Source organism: Agelaius tricolor, unplaced genomic scaffold (assembly GCF_023055355.1).
Source record: "Agelaius tricolor isolate 1412-34295 unplaced genomic scaffold, bAgeTri1.0.p SCAF_5, whole genome shotgun sequence".
NCBI lineage: Eukaryota > Metazoa > Chordata > Aves > Passeriformes > Icteridae > Agelaius > Agelaius tricolor.
The window spans coordinates 11,609,863-11,622,803 of NW_027269265.1; the positions used below are offsets into that span (position 1 = coordinate 11,609,863).

General features: G+C 39.4%; 1 long non-coding RNA gene across 1 annotated transcript in view; it reads left to right on the forward strand.

Moving 5' to 3' along the window:
• Positions 1 to 12,941, forward strand: part of LOC139589767 (uncharacterized) — a 184,239-nt gene that overhangs the window by 27,698 nt on the left and 143,600 nt on the right. The window contains exons 2-3 of the long non-coding RNA XR_011679125.1: positions 1,976 to 2,095; positions 11,964 to 12,071. This is a non-coding gene — a long non-coding RNA (uncharacterized lncRNA). The remainder of the gene's footprint in view (positions 1 to 1,975; positions 2,096 to 11,963; positions 12,072 to 12,941) is intronic.

The following is a 12,941-nucleotide window of genomic DNA, read 5'->3' on the forward strand; positions in this document are numbered from 1 at the left end:
AATATCTCTTTAGTGCTTAGGATATCTCTAGTGTCACTGGCATTAGCCTGCCTTCCCACCTACCTTTTCTCTCTCTATGCCAATCCTTTCTGGGCTAGTTTCTGCTAGTGAAATACCCACAGAACCTATCAGTCTGTTTCTGAGTTTGTGCCACCTGCCTGTGTCCTGACCACATCAATCCCTGTGGGGTTCAGCCCACATCTTAAAACTGAGGGAAATGTGTTCTCATCCTCTTTCTTTTCTGTCTTGCTTGTGGTTACAGAAAAAAAAAGTGTGTAGAGAATATGTATAATTTCATCAGAAAAAGGCCTGTTTTGTGGTGTTGAATCAAGCATTCCTTAGGGTTCTTACCTTTCAGTCAGTAGATGTTGAGATTTTTTGCCTGTTTTGGTGAATTAAAACATTTCACCAGGAGAATGATGTAACACTATCCAGGGCTGGGGTTTTGTACTTGATGCCCTCCTACTTATGTTCCTGCTGAATTTTCCCTATGCAGTTTCTGGAGGGATAAGAAAAATAATGATTTCTAGAAAATCTATCTTAGTATATTTACTACAGAGGAAGGAGAGGTAGATGTATTTATTGAGACTAATAGGCATCTAGAAAATGAAATAGTATTTTTTAAAAAGGAAGAAAATAAAAGGGTGTGTGTGTGTGTGTACAGATGGTGGGCAGGACAGTGGGAACCTGCTCTGGCATCTTGGTGGTTGAATTTTTGCTGGGAGAGGTAGGTTAAAAGTCTCTCAGCAGAGGAAGAGCAGAAAACCAAGGCTGAGATGGGGCCATTTGTGAGTGGTATGTGTGTGTGAGTGTGTGTGCAATCTTATACTGCACTTGTCTTTGTGTTTCCTAAGGGCTGGTTTAAGCAGCTTCCTGCTTAGTTTGCTGGTGTCTGTGTATTCCATTTCAATGTGCCTAGAGGCCTCTGATTGATTTATGTGTTACTGCCAGCTTGAGACAGCTAATGTGGTTATCACCTCTAGCTGTTTACCCCACTCTTAAAGAGCTAAATAACTCCAGTGGTTCAGCAGCTGGTTTGTGAACAGCTCAAATATCAGCTCAGGGAGAGTGAGGGGGACACTTGGGCACAGTAACCTCACCAGCTGCCTGAGGCTGAGCCATCTCTTCTTGTTCATGTGAGCCAGTGTCCCCTCACATGGCACAGACCAGGCACAAAGCAGTTCTGTGGCCAGGTGCCCTTTTGAATATAGCTTAGATACACAAGAAGTAAATGTTACAGTGCTGAAGGTAGCCATTCTAGTATAGTTCATCTGAATGAAAATGCCTAAACTCTGTGTAAAAGGAGAAGCCTCATTTGCAGATGCTAAATTGGGGAGCATTGTTAACATGAGGACAGCCCATTTGGAGTGTACCTGGAAATGGGCACCTCGGGAATGTCACTGGGAAAGGAGCACACCAGAGACTGGGATTCAGTCACTTAAATATGTCTCTGCTTCTGGACCTGTTTTTAGACTATTTTAATAACTCTAAGTGGAGAAATGGATACTCTTTTACAGTATAGAGCATTTCTAATGACTCAAATAGGCCAAGTAATGGGGCATTCTAGCCTGTTTGTTCCTGCCCCATTTTTGCAGCTGCCTCCAGCCCACATAAAAGTTAATTTCTCTAAGTGCTCACCTACTGCTTAGTGGATTTTTGCAGTTTGTCTAGAGTCACTTGACTTAGGGTTCTCATCTTAGCAGTATGGTTTAGAGAGAGAAAAGAAACTTCTGGATACAGATGTCAATAGTATCAATTGCTCTGGGTTTCTGGGAAATGTCTAGCTGATACAAACTGTGCAAACAAATCTCTATGAAAAGGTATTTTAAATTAGAGTTTACACAGTTGAGGAAAAAACTTCTGTTTCCTTTTTCTGTCCAAGTTAGAATTACAAAGGTAGATGCATATAAATAATGTTTTTCCTTGAAATTTTTATCTAGTTATTTTCCATTTCTTTCTCTTTTTCTTGTTACAGTCTCAATGCTTATATAACAGCTCTCAAGAGGAAGCTGCTAACAAGCCCATCTGCTTGTTTGTGCCAGCTGTTTTAGTGGAGGCATGCTGGATGTGACTGAGCTCCACCTTCTTTTTTGAGGTACATTATATGTGAGACACCATAATATATGGTTCAGTCAGAATGATAGCTGCTTAACCTCTTGGTACTCTTTTCATTAATTCTTTCTTGGATCAGTTATTGTGTTTTGTCTGTCACAAAACTGGGTTGAAAACTGCTCTGGGCATGGAATGTGTCATTCATTTAAACAACATCAAGGCACACTGTTCATGTTTAATTATTACTTTAATGCGAGTGCTAAACTGTTTTCAGTTACATCTAACAAACATGTTTTCTGGGACTGGTTGCTGGCTGACCTCAAGTAAGGGCATGTTAGGCTAAGCCTTGAAATGCTGCATCAAGCTGTCATCTCAAATAGGAGTGAGCTCATTCATCCTCCCGTGAACTATCATATAGATGAACCGATGGAAGCAGGATATATTAACTGCCCACCACAAAGGACATTGCAGTGTGCTGATTTATGATGAGCAAATTCTAGAGTAATCCCATTGATGATGCCTAAAAACATCTGTTCACAGTGTTGCAGTAGCTAAGCTAGGAATACTGTGTGGTAGATGAAAGCCACCTGTTGATGAAATCTTTAAAAACGATATGTAAATATTTCTGTTGGTGCTGTTGCATCAGTTCTTTTTCAGGATATCCATTATGGCATGTCACATACATTTGGAAATGGTCAGAATATTTATAGGCCCAGTTCCAGTAGAACATGAGCATGTGACCAATGCTCTTACTTTCAGTTGCTCAAAAAACCAGTTTGATGCAATGTTTAGAAGTCACTCTCATGCTAAAGTAACTTTAATGACAGAGAGAAAAAAATATCTACATAGAATTTTTTTCAGAATAAAGTACTGTAGAAGGTAATGTAAACAGAATAAGGTAATGTAGAAAGCAAGGTCTAAGCTATCTCTATTTGAGAGATCATTCTAAAAGATTAAGAGGAAGCCACCACAATACCTAATGCCTTGGTTTTGGTAGGATTTGGGGGGTTTTGGCATGGTCCAAATAAATTCCTTCTGATTTTGGGACATCCACAATTACTTCATAGGGCTGATGCATTCTAATCTGAAACTGTCAGAGGGCACATCCACTTCAATTGACCTACCATTCATCCTGATATCATCATTACTCTGTCTAAGCAGTTGACTAATGTAATGACAGCACTCCTATAAAGATGCAGACCTGACTTAAAACCTCCTACAGGCATGATCCTAAGGCTTGGGAGACTTGTTTGTTTCTGAGTAACATCTGTTGGGAAAATCCATTATATCTGTCAGTGGATTTGTTTTGACATCTGAGACCAAACTTTCCCAGGTTCTCCTTTTTATTTTCTTCCTTCCTGCCTATCTTTCCTGTTTCTCCACTGAAGGGATGCTCTATCCTTTCTTCCTGCCAGTGGCAGTGGGAGCAGCCAGCTGGGCTTCGCTTGACAAGCACCAAATGAAGCTTATATGTGCCAGGAATGTCTGCCTGTGTTAGTGACAGCCACTAGCTTACCAGTTATTGTACCAGAGTCTTTTGAAAGAGAATTTGTAAGTGGGAATGACTGTGAAACCAGTTGTCTTTTGCTGCTCTTAATGTAGAACCATTAAGAGCTTTAAAATTTCAACTCAACTTTTGAGTTTGAAGAAAGCTCTCTTTGTAAATTTCCTGGCCCAGAGTGCTCTTACTTCATGCTCTTGCCACGGTACTCTGTTGGTTTGTCGTGGTTCTAAGGAATAAATCCTGTTTTAAATTTCCTTGGTTTCTTATAACAAAGGGCTCTGGAGGAAAGAAAATCTTTTAATCCTCCCAGCAATAACCTGACACGACCTTCTAAATACACTATTAACTCAAAAATATTAGCAATATTTTGTAGCTGTCGTAAGAAGAGTTTACAATAGAGATGGACCAAATATTTAGAAGAATAATTATACTTAGTTCTGAGGAAATTAGTATCCATAACACAATTACACATTTAAAAAGGGCTAAATGTTAAAAACTATTTAAAAAGCCAGGCAGTAGGGTATTGTTCAGTAGCACTGGCAAAACACAGACAGTTTTCTGCATGGTCTTTCTAGGCTTGTGATTTCCTGACTGCCTTAGCACAAATTACTTGCCTTCTCTCTGTTCTTTAGTAACTCCAATCTGTTTTTTCTTTCCTTCATAACTGCTTAGTTTTCAGAAGATGTTAACATTTTTTTTTTTAGTATGCTCAATATGAGATACTTAGAAGGTCTGCAGGAGGAGACAGTTTTCTGCAAACCTGGCCTCTCTGCTATGTCAGTAGGCTGCCAAGAGTTGCACACAGCTTAAATATCGAATAGGTGTCCTGTAAAAATTGAATACTGTTGTACTAGTATAAGTACATTAAAATAACTAATTTTGAAATAAAATTATGGCAGTAAATAATCACAAAGGTAATAACTTAAAATTATGTAGCCAACACTATACTCTGACTGGGGGCAGAGAGATGAACCTCAGCTTGGGATGCACAGCAGAAAAATTCAGAGAAAAGTCAGTAGGAAAAGCTAAAGAAAAGAAATTCAAGGTTGTTTTCTGTCCCTTTGGTTAAAATACCTGAATTCAGAGATAAAATAGGGGTTTGGAGCCTGAAGTTTTTTTGTTACTTTTATGCTTCTCAGGTATGCATTTTGGTACGCAGCAAGTAGCAATTGTGCATTCCTTCATAAAAATACTTGCTAAATCCAGCAGCCTTTAGTCAGCCATTCTCCATCATGAATTTCTATTAAATATCTGATCTAAACCTAGTGAAGTCAGTGAGAGTCTTTCAGTTGCTTTAAGCACAAATTGCAAAATATCAGCTGGATCCACGGAGGGACATGGGGGATATAGTGCTCCAGAGAAGGATGTACACAGGTGTCCCCTGCTGCTATGTGCCAGCTGGTTGCCTTGGAGCTGGTAATAACCATGCTGTCTCTCTTGAGAGGAGAGTGCTCCAAAGGTGGAATTCCCACTTTGAATTCAGATTTGAACCCTGATGAGCAGTTCCAATGGAAGCATATGCTTGGTGCCCACTCCTCCTCCTGGTATGAGAACATTTCTGGGCAACGAAGTAAAACACAGAATCAGTAAGGTGGGAAAAGACCACTGAAGGTCATCTAGTCCAACCTCCCTGCTCAAGCAGGGTGCCCTGCTGCACATTATTCAGGACTGTGTCCAGACAGCTTTTGAATATCTCCAGAGAAGGAAACTAACTCTACAGCCTCTCTGGGTAATCTGTCCAACACAATAAAGAAGTTCAGCCTTATGTTTGAGTGGAACCCCTTGTGCTTCAGTTTCTGCTCATTGCCTCTTGTCCTATTGCTTGGCATTGCTGAGCTGAGCCTGCCTTCATCCTCTTGTATAGTACAGGGCAGTATCATGGGAGAAAAAGTGTGGCAGGAACAGCCAGCTGTGAATTTCCTGGGTCTTTGGTGTCCCACTTTTGCAGCCCAGGCCCTCTGTCATGGCAGAAGAGAACGTTTGGCACTGTGGAGGCAGGAGCAGCAGCTCCACTGTGGTACTGTAGTGCTGTAGTACTGCTGGCCCTAACACAGCATGTCCCTGTTGTGACCAGCACAATGGCTGTACTGTCCCTGGTCCCAGCCATGATCAGTCCTCCAGCAGCTATCACTTTTCCCCAAAAGCCTTCTGCTTTTCTTTGAGGGTTCTATTGCTGTGTTGACCAGCCTCTGCAAACCCCTTTCTGGACTGTCTTCTCATTCTCCTGCGTGTTACTTTCTTCTGACAAGAAGTAGTTATAACAAGCAAAGTCCAACTCCTGCTTCTGTCTTTGACTCTGGAGGAGATCCCTCAGGCTGAACCGCCCAGTTCCTCCTCCAACCTTGTCATGCTGATTCGTGCTTTAGCCTGTAGCTTCTATTGTTATATTTATTGCTAAACAAAAGGAGTATTTTCTTGCTCCCTCAGTTAGACTGAGTAGAAGATAGTTATGTCCACCAGCTTCCAGGAGCTTTGTGGCTGCTGGCTGCTCAGAAAGCTTGCTTGCTGAGCACCACCTCATCTCCAGCAAGGCAGGGTGCAAAAAGCCTGATGGCCTCGCAAATTTGGTAATTTTATCCAAGCCCATATGGATCTTATATTATTCATGGCTTCTGATGGGCTGCATATTCCTCACTGATTTAGTGGTTGACTTGTGATGTTTTTCAATGAGTCAAATCTCTGTAATAGTGACACTACATCCATGTATGTGGTAAATGTGAAAGAAAACAGATGTCTATAAAAATCACTGAGTCTGATTTGGAACGATGAACAGTATTGTGATTAATCAGAACTGTACAGCTCATGTGTAGTATTTTTACAGGATGGGATGGAAATTGCTTGTTTCACACCTATATGATTTCTATCTTAGTATTTGGACTCAGTCAAAGAAAGTTAAGTGTTGGGCTGCTTATCTGGGGAGAAATGGCACAATTACTACTGAGTTTTAAAACTTCTAGTACAGTCATGCAACCTTGAATTCACTTCAACATTGATTTTTTTCTGGCAATATCTGCACTGTGCTCATATGTAAAAGGAAACAAACAGTAGCCAATGAGTAAGTGTCATCTACAAATGTAGAAAGATAGTGTAGCAGATGCTCCTCAATAGATTTCTCCAAATAAAACATAAATGTTTTTAGTTTTTGTTCTTGCAAGTTTCCTCAGACCGAAGCTAAAGCATTTGCTGAACTCTAGATTAAGGACAGAATCCTAATGCAGATTTAATCAGACACTCTGAAGCACAGAGTTACAAAATTCCTGAGATCGGAAGGCAAAGAATTTCGCAAAAATAAGTATCAGCCAAGTCCTATTCCTGTAAGACTGGAGGTTGAATAATGGAAGAGCAGTGGCAGAAAGTAATAGCTGAACACAGAAAAATGAAAGGTCTGACCCTATGAACTAGCTTTAAGGTCATGAACAGGATCTTACAAAATCAACACAAATTCATTACTGGAAGAAGCTAGGATAAAATCTTAAGCACAGGGCAAGTGTGATGAGTCAGATCTGGTCAAGTGGTGTATACGTGCAAAATTCTGAATAAAAATAATCAAATTAACATGCAGTGAAAAGAGAATTTCCATAATGAAGTCTGTAGTTTCCTGAAGAGACTTCTCTAGATTGCTAAGCATGGTTTGGACAAGTCACAAGACAAAAGAACTCCTGTTTTTTTGCAAGGCTCTGTGTGCTCTGTAATAGGATTTTGGGAGATGGAGAGACAGTTTGCAGTGCAGACATATTCTTTTGTTGGATTACTTCCTTTGGTTTCAGATTGAGGAACTCTCATTTTCTGTGGAACCCTCTTAAAACCTTGTCCTCTGGCTTAAATAAAAACTTTAGAATGTTCTAAATGCAGCAATGAAGATCTGGGTTTTGTTGTACAGAGGTACATAGGATGTATGTTGGTAAGTGGACACTGAGTGTAGGTGTTAGATATTTCATTTTTTGGTCTACTTTTTGAAAGATGATATTTCTCAGAATAATGTGAGAAGGCTTGGAACACTGATTTATTCCTGTTGGAAAATCATTCTGCAAATGACTCCAAATTGCAGTAATTTAGAAATCTTGAGGTTCTTTCTATATTTGGATTTGTACATTCTGCAAGCTTTTAGTACAAATATATGGATCTTTGGTAATTACTTTAATTCTTGAATATAACTTTAACTGAAATAAATACGTGAATATACCTTACAGGGCTCAGGCTTTGTGAGACATTTCTGCTAAATCGGCTTATGAATTTCCTTTTGATGAGCTTAATTGTTGACAGATTTTTCAAAAGCCAACAACAGCTTGCTTTGCTAGCTAGTATTCACATGAACTGGATAGTCTTGTGAAGTCCTTTATGCAATTTGCATAATATTTTTCTTTTACTGTAAGATGAAGTGAAATCCTTTGTAGTGAACCTAACAATGTTAGCCATTGTAAAGACATCTATCCAAATAAAATTTAAAAAGCAGAAAAATTACCCTCCCAGCCTGTTATTCATCATCTCAGAATATGCATGGCTAGAAAAAATAGACTTTTTAAAAAATTAGTATTTTTCCCCCAGAGGACTATTTAGAAAAAGGTCCTAAATAATGATATGTGATCTCCTGATGAAGATACTATGAAGATGCTTTGCTGGTTTCTTCAGTAGTCCTGTAAATTGAATTTTCATTTGAGATCCCTCAAGTCAGAAGGCATTACATATGCAAATCTATTCATTAAATCAATAAAACAAACAAGCCATTTTGTCCATCCATGTGAAACAGATAGATAAATTCTGCATCTTATCTACCGAGAAATTTTTGTTGTTGGTGGTAATAGTCTGGAATTTCTGTCTTTGAATTCTGTCTGGAGCATAGGTGGGAAGAGAATGAAATGTGAGCTAAGCAACAAATCTCTATCCATTATGATGGTTGTGGATGTCTGAGTGAAATGAAGCATGTAGAAGCCTCAAAAATAACTGACCCTGTTTTTCTCCAAACATTTCTGAAGAATTCTGTTCTGTTAATAAGGCCTTAAAAGTAATAAAGACTAGGATCTGTGGATTCTAGCCAAATGAGGCCACATCCTACAGTCCTTGCTTTGTCTTAGTGGAGTAAATTTCCCATGTACTCGTGATAAGATGGGGATGTAGGATTGAGTAAGGGTGGCAGGATGGGAAATGATTTGTCACCTCCGAGACTGCGTTTGCAAACTGCTGGAACCACAAATGAGCTCAGTGTTTAGCAAGATGGTGGATGCCAGCATGAAGCTTGGAAGTGCCAATTTTAATTAAAAACTGCATTTTCAAATCAAGTTCCTACTTAACAAAGGGTGGGAAATTCTTCCCACCATGTAAGCTTTCTGAATGCTGTATTGACTGTCAAGATGGGTACGGCTTCTCCTTCCACAAAAGTCCAGCTACCATCATCTTCCCCATCACCTCCCCCTGCCAGAAGAAAAAGACTACATTGTTTGTGGAATGTCTCCTCGTTCATGTCCTGCATTTAGGCCAGAATAGACAGATTTTATTCTGTCCTCCCCATCCCCCTTCCTTCATTGTTAACAATGGAGTGAACACATGAGATTACCATGGCTCTTGACATGGCTCAGTTGTTTGCCATTTGGAAACTACAGATTTTTTGGTTGTATAATTGTAAGAGGGGAAAAAAAAAGTATAAAAAGATTCAGTCATTTTCTGTTTATTCCAAAGACAGGGAGAACAGAATACTAGGGGAGAGATGGGGGAAGCCAACAACAAAAAACAAATTAGTTTAAGAACCAGCATGTTCCCCTTACTTTAAGGAACACAGTAAACATTTCAAAAGTGCATGCCAGCTCATTATCTAACCCAGTCTTCATTGGCTTCATGAAAAACAGCAGCAGTTAAGCAATGTTTGCCAAAAGCAAATTTGGGTACATGCATTGCTAAAAAAATGTGACATCCGCTCTGTGCAGGTTCCTTAATCTCCCATACAGGGGCAAATCAACATTTCATCATTATTGTTTCTCTCTGTTTAGTCCTTTCATGATTGCTCTTCTAGTATGTTTTGATCACTGTTTATCCAAAACTGTGGTATGACGTATGATTTGAATTGTTAGCCAGAAACAAACCTCTGCAAGCATTTAAATATGCAGAGATAGTTTTGGTTAATTTAATCTCAAATGTAATATCTGTTTGCAAGTATCTTTCTTACAAATCTAGTTGTTTAAAAAAATCTTAAATGGATGTGAAATATTTATGAATTCCTTTTTCAAGATTTAAGATTTAATTTGTCATTAATTTCATGTATTTTTTAAAAACTAGCTTTGTTTTCTAGTTCAGGAATAACACAGTATCTTCCTTTTTCAGTCAATTTGGTGTGGCATATGCAGTTTACAGTTATACTGTTAAAAATACTGTGTCAAAGCATTGAATATGCTTTATATTCAAGTATTGCCATTTATTGTGATAACAAATGATACAGCATATTTCATTAGTTGTTCCTTATAGATAAGCTACCTATTCCTTAGTAAATACATTCCTCTGTTTGTTCAAAGTATATAAGTTTACAAATATTTTCAATCATATTGAGGTTTGTTTCCTTTGGGAATAACTCTTACTCAAGAGAAAGGCAAGCATCTATTGAACAATTGTTTTATTAAATAGCTTAAAGAAAAGTTCCCTTCAGAAACCATAGAAGATATTCCCCAGAGTCCTCACATTTTCTGGTGTGCCCATTTGGGTCCTGTGGGTATTGATTTCTCTCATCTTAAGTCTCTGCCTTCAAAATTATCAGGTCATTTTAGTAAGCTTTATTTTGCTTTGAAATCTATGTATTCTTCTGCCATATGTTTAAAATTCAGAGTTGCTGTTCAGCTCTGATCATTAGTTTTTCTATTCCACATATAGTACATTATACTCTTACTTTTTTATGAGCAAAGAAAAATTCTTGTTTACTTGTTTCTTGAAAATAAAGTTTCTGATTTTTTAAATTTTATTTTTAAAAATTAGAAACCCTCTGATTCAGAATTTCTTAATGAAATGGGGAATTCTGTTGGTAGAAAACAGTGCCACTTGCTTATGTTTTTGAAATGTTTATCTCATTTTCCCATGGGGAGAAAGAAAACAGCTGGTGAAATTAGGATTTCAAAATGGGAAAAAAAATTAAATAAACACCCATTTGACATTTTGTCAAAAGCTGGAAAATGCTGGTAAAATTTATCTTTGCTAATTTTCCCCTTCCTCAAAAATCCCTCTTGTTATTGTTGAATTTGTAAATCCTCGTGAGAACCTGGTGACAGAATGCAGATTGGATTGTCTTCTTTTTTTTTTTTTTTCCATTGGTGGGGGGGAGGGGGGGGATATGTTTGATTTTTTTTAGGTAGTTATGTCCAAACCAGAGTATATCAATATGTTCCAATATTTATTTCAGGCTTTTCTTTGTGAAGCAAAGATTGCTTCACTCCCATGATGTGGTTACTTCAGTCAATGCAGTACAATCTGGGAAGGATGCTGACATGGAAAATCAAGGTGTTACACTGTGAAAGCAGTTTTTAAACAACAGGAGAAGAACATTAATGTGGTCAGTCAAAAGAACTGCACCTTAGCTATTAGTGTTGATTGGGGAAATATCAGAGAGAGGGTATAAGAGGAACAGTACATGCTTGTACCAAAGGTCTCAGCACATTTTTCCTGATAGCAGCCAGCAGAAGGTGCTCAGGGAGAAACACAAGAACACAAGAAGCAGGGCAAGTACAGAGTGATTCTTCCAGCTTCTGACACTCGGCAGTTTTAGGACTCCCTGTGCTGAAGCTGCATCTTAAGCATTGTTTTTATGAACCACTGAGTGAAGAAGCAACAATAAGAACAATGGATCACTGTTCAGCATCAGTGGCAACTGCGCTTAGAAATAAGTAACAGTGCCACTTCAAAACGCTTGACATGGACAACAGAGACAGAAGAGCCAGGAAATTATGGTAGTGCTAAAGCCACACCCATGGCCAGAGGCAACATCTCACAGCTCCTCCAAGTTGTGAACTCCTTGGGAGCTGAGAATCCCTACCATGCAGAGAGGTAGGAGCCAAGCTCACCATTATATAATGCAGCAATTTCTGCCCATGTGGTATCTTACTGGGATATGGTGTCTTGTTCTTCAGCGTAGGGGTTCCTGCCTGGGTGTTCCTGCTGAGATTTTTGTTTGGTGAGAGCTGGCTGACTTTGCTTCATACCAGTACATGATGCCACCAGTCACCTGATCTTTTGAGGTTGACTTCTGCATTCCCTCAGAGTTACTGTCTCATTCTCTGGTTCCTGTTCAAGGATCTGCTTCGTGTAGGCTGAAAGCAGCCCCATGTCTTTTCCTCTGGCAGGCCTCTTTGTGGCCTCCCCAATAAGTAGCTCTGCACAAGACTTCCAGCACAATGCTTGCCCTAATAAGTGATCAGCGGTGTGTTTCTTTCCACAGAAAATCATTTGGAAAATGACACAGTCTGAAGAATAATGGGAATTCAAAATCTGGCTCCAAATTTCCCCATGAACCAGTCTGCTCCTCTGCATCTGCAGAGGGAGACAGGTGGGTTGCTGCAAAGGGCTTGGGAAGCAGCTCCTCAGTGAGCCCCACTGTTAGCCAGTCTCTTGACTCTGCATGAGGCAGTGACTCCTGCTGAGTTCCTGCAAGTATTTTGCGTGCAGCACTTCTCCCTGCAGAGTGGCAACATGCTGGTACACAAAATAGAAGGTCCTGTCCTGGTGTGAGCCCTGCACAGAACGGGAGGGCAGCTGTGATGGATAGGAACTGAGCTGTATTGGTGTTGAGGGTAGTTCCTGCTGTGCTTTGGAGACAGCATGTGTATGTTTGAAGTTTGCTTGGGGATGCAGGGTAATGTGCCAACACAGGTTTTTGAACAGCTCCCTGGGGCACAAATAGCCCCATTCATTGCAGTACATGGCTCTGAGTGTAACCCAGCTGCCAGACCATCATCATCGGCATGCGCAGCTCTTCCTTGTTTTACTTAATTTTGCTCTCACAAGAATGTTACTGAACCCCATGTAAATTTTGCTTTGGTAATGACTGTGTTAAATCATCAAAAAATGTCAGTAGCTGAGAGTAGATGAGAATGAAAATTGTAACAGTGTCCATAGTAATAACAAATGAAATGAGTTTTTCCCTGTCACCTGTCTCCCTTTTTCTGGAATTGAGATGTTGTGAATGGCAGACCTTGTTTCCTTTTGCAGTATGATTATTTTTACTACATCCTTTATCTTTGTCTTTTGGAAAGAGCAAATAGAAACAAAGCTTCACATTTTTGCTTGAAGATAAACTGGGACATTTTAACAGAGTAACTTTGAATAACTGTTTACTTTTACATTGATCACAGCCAGTTGTTAGGGCTACAGCTACGTGGCTAAACTCCCATATTTTTTAATAAGAACTTGGGGGTCA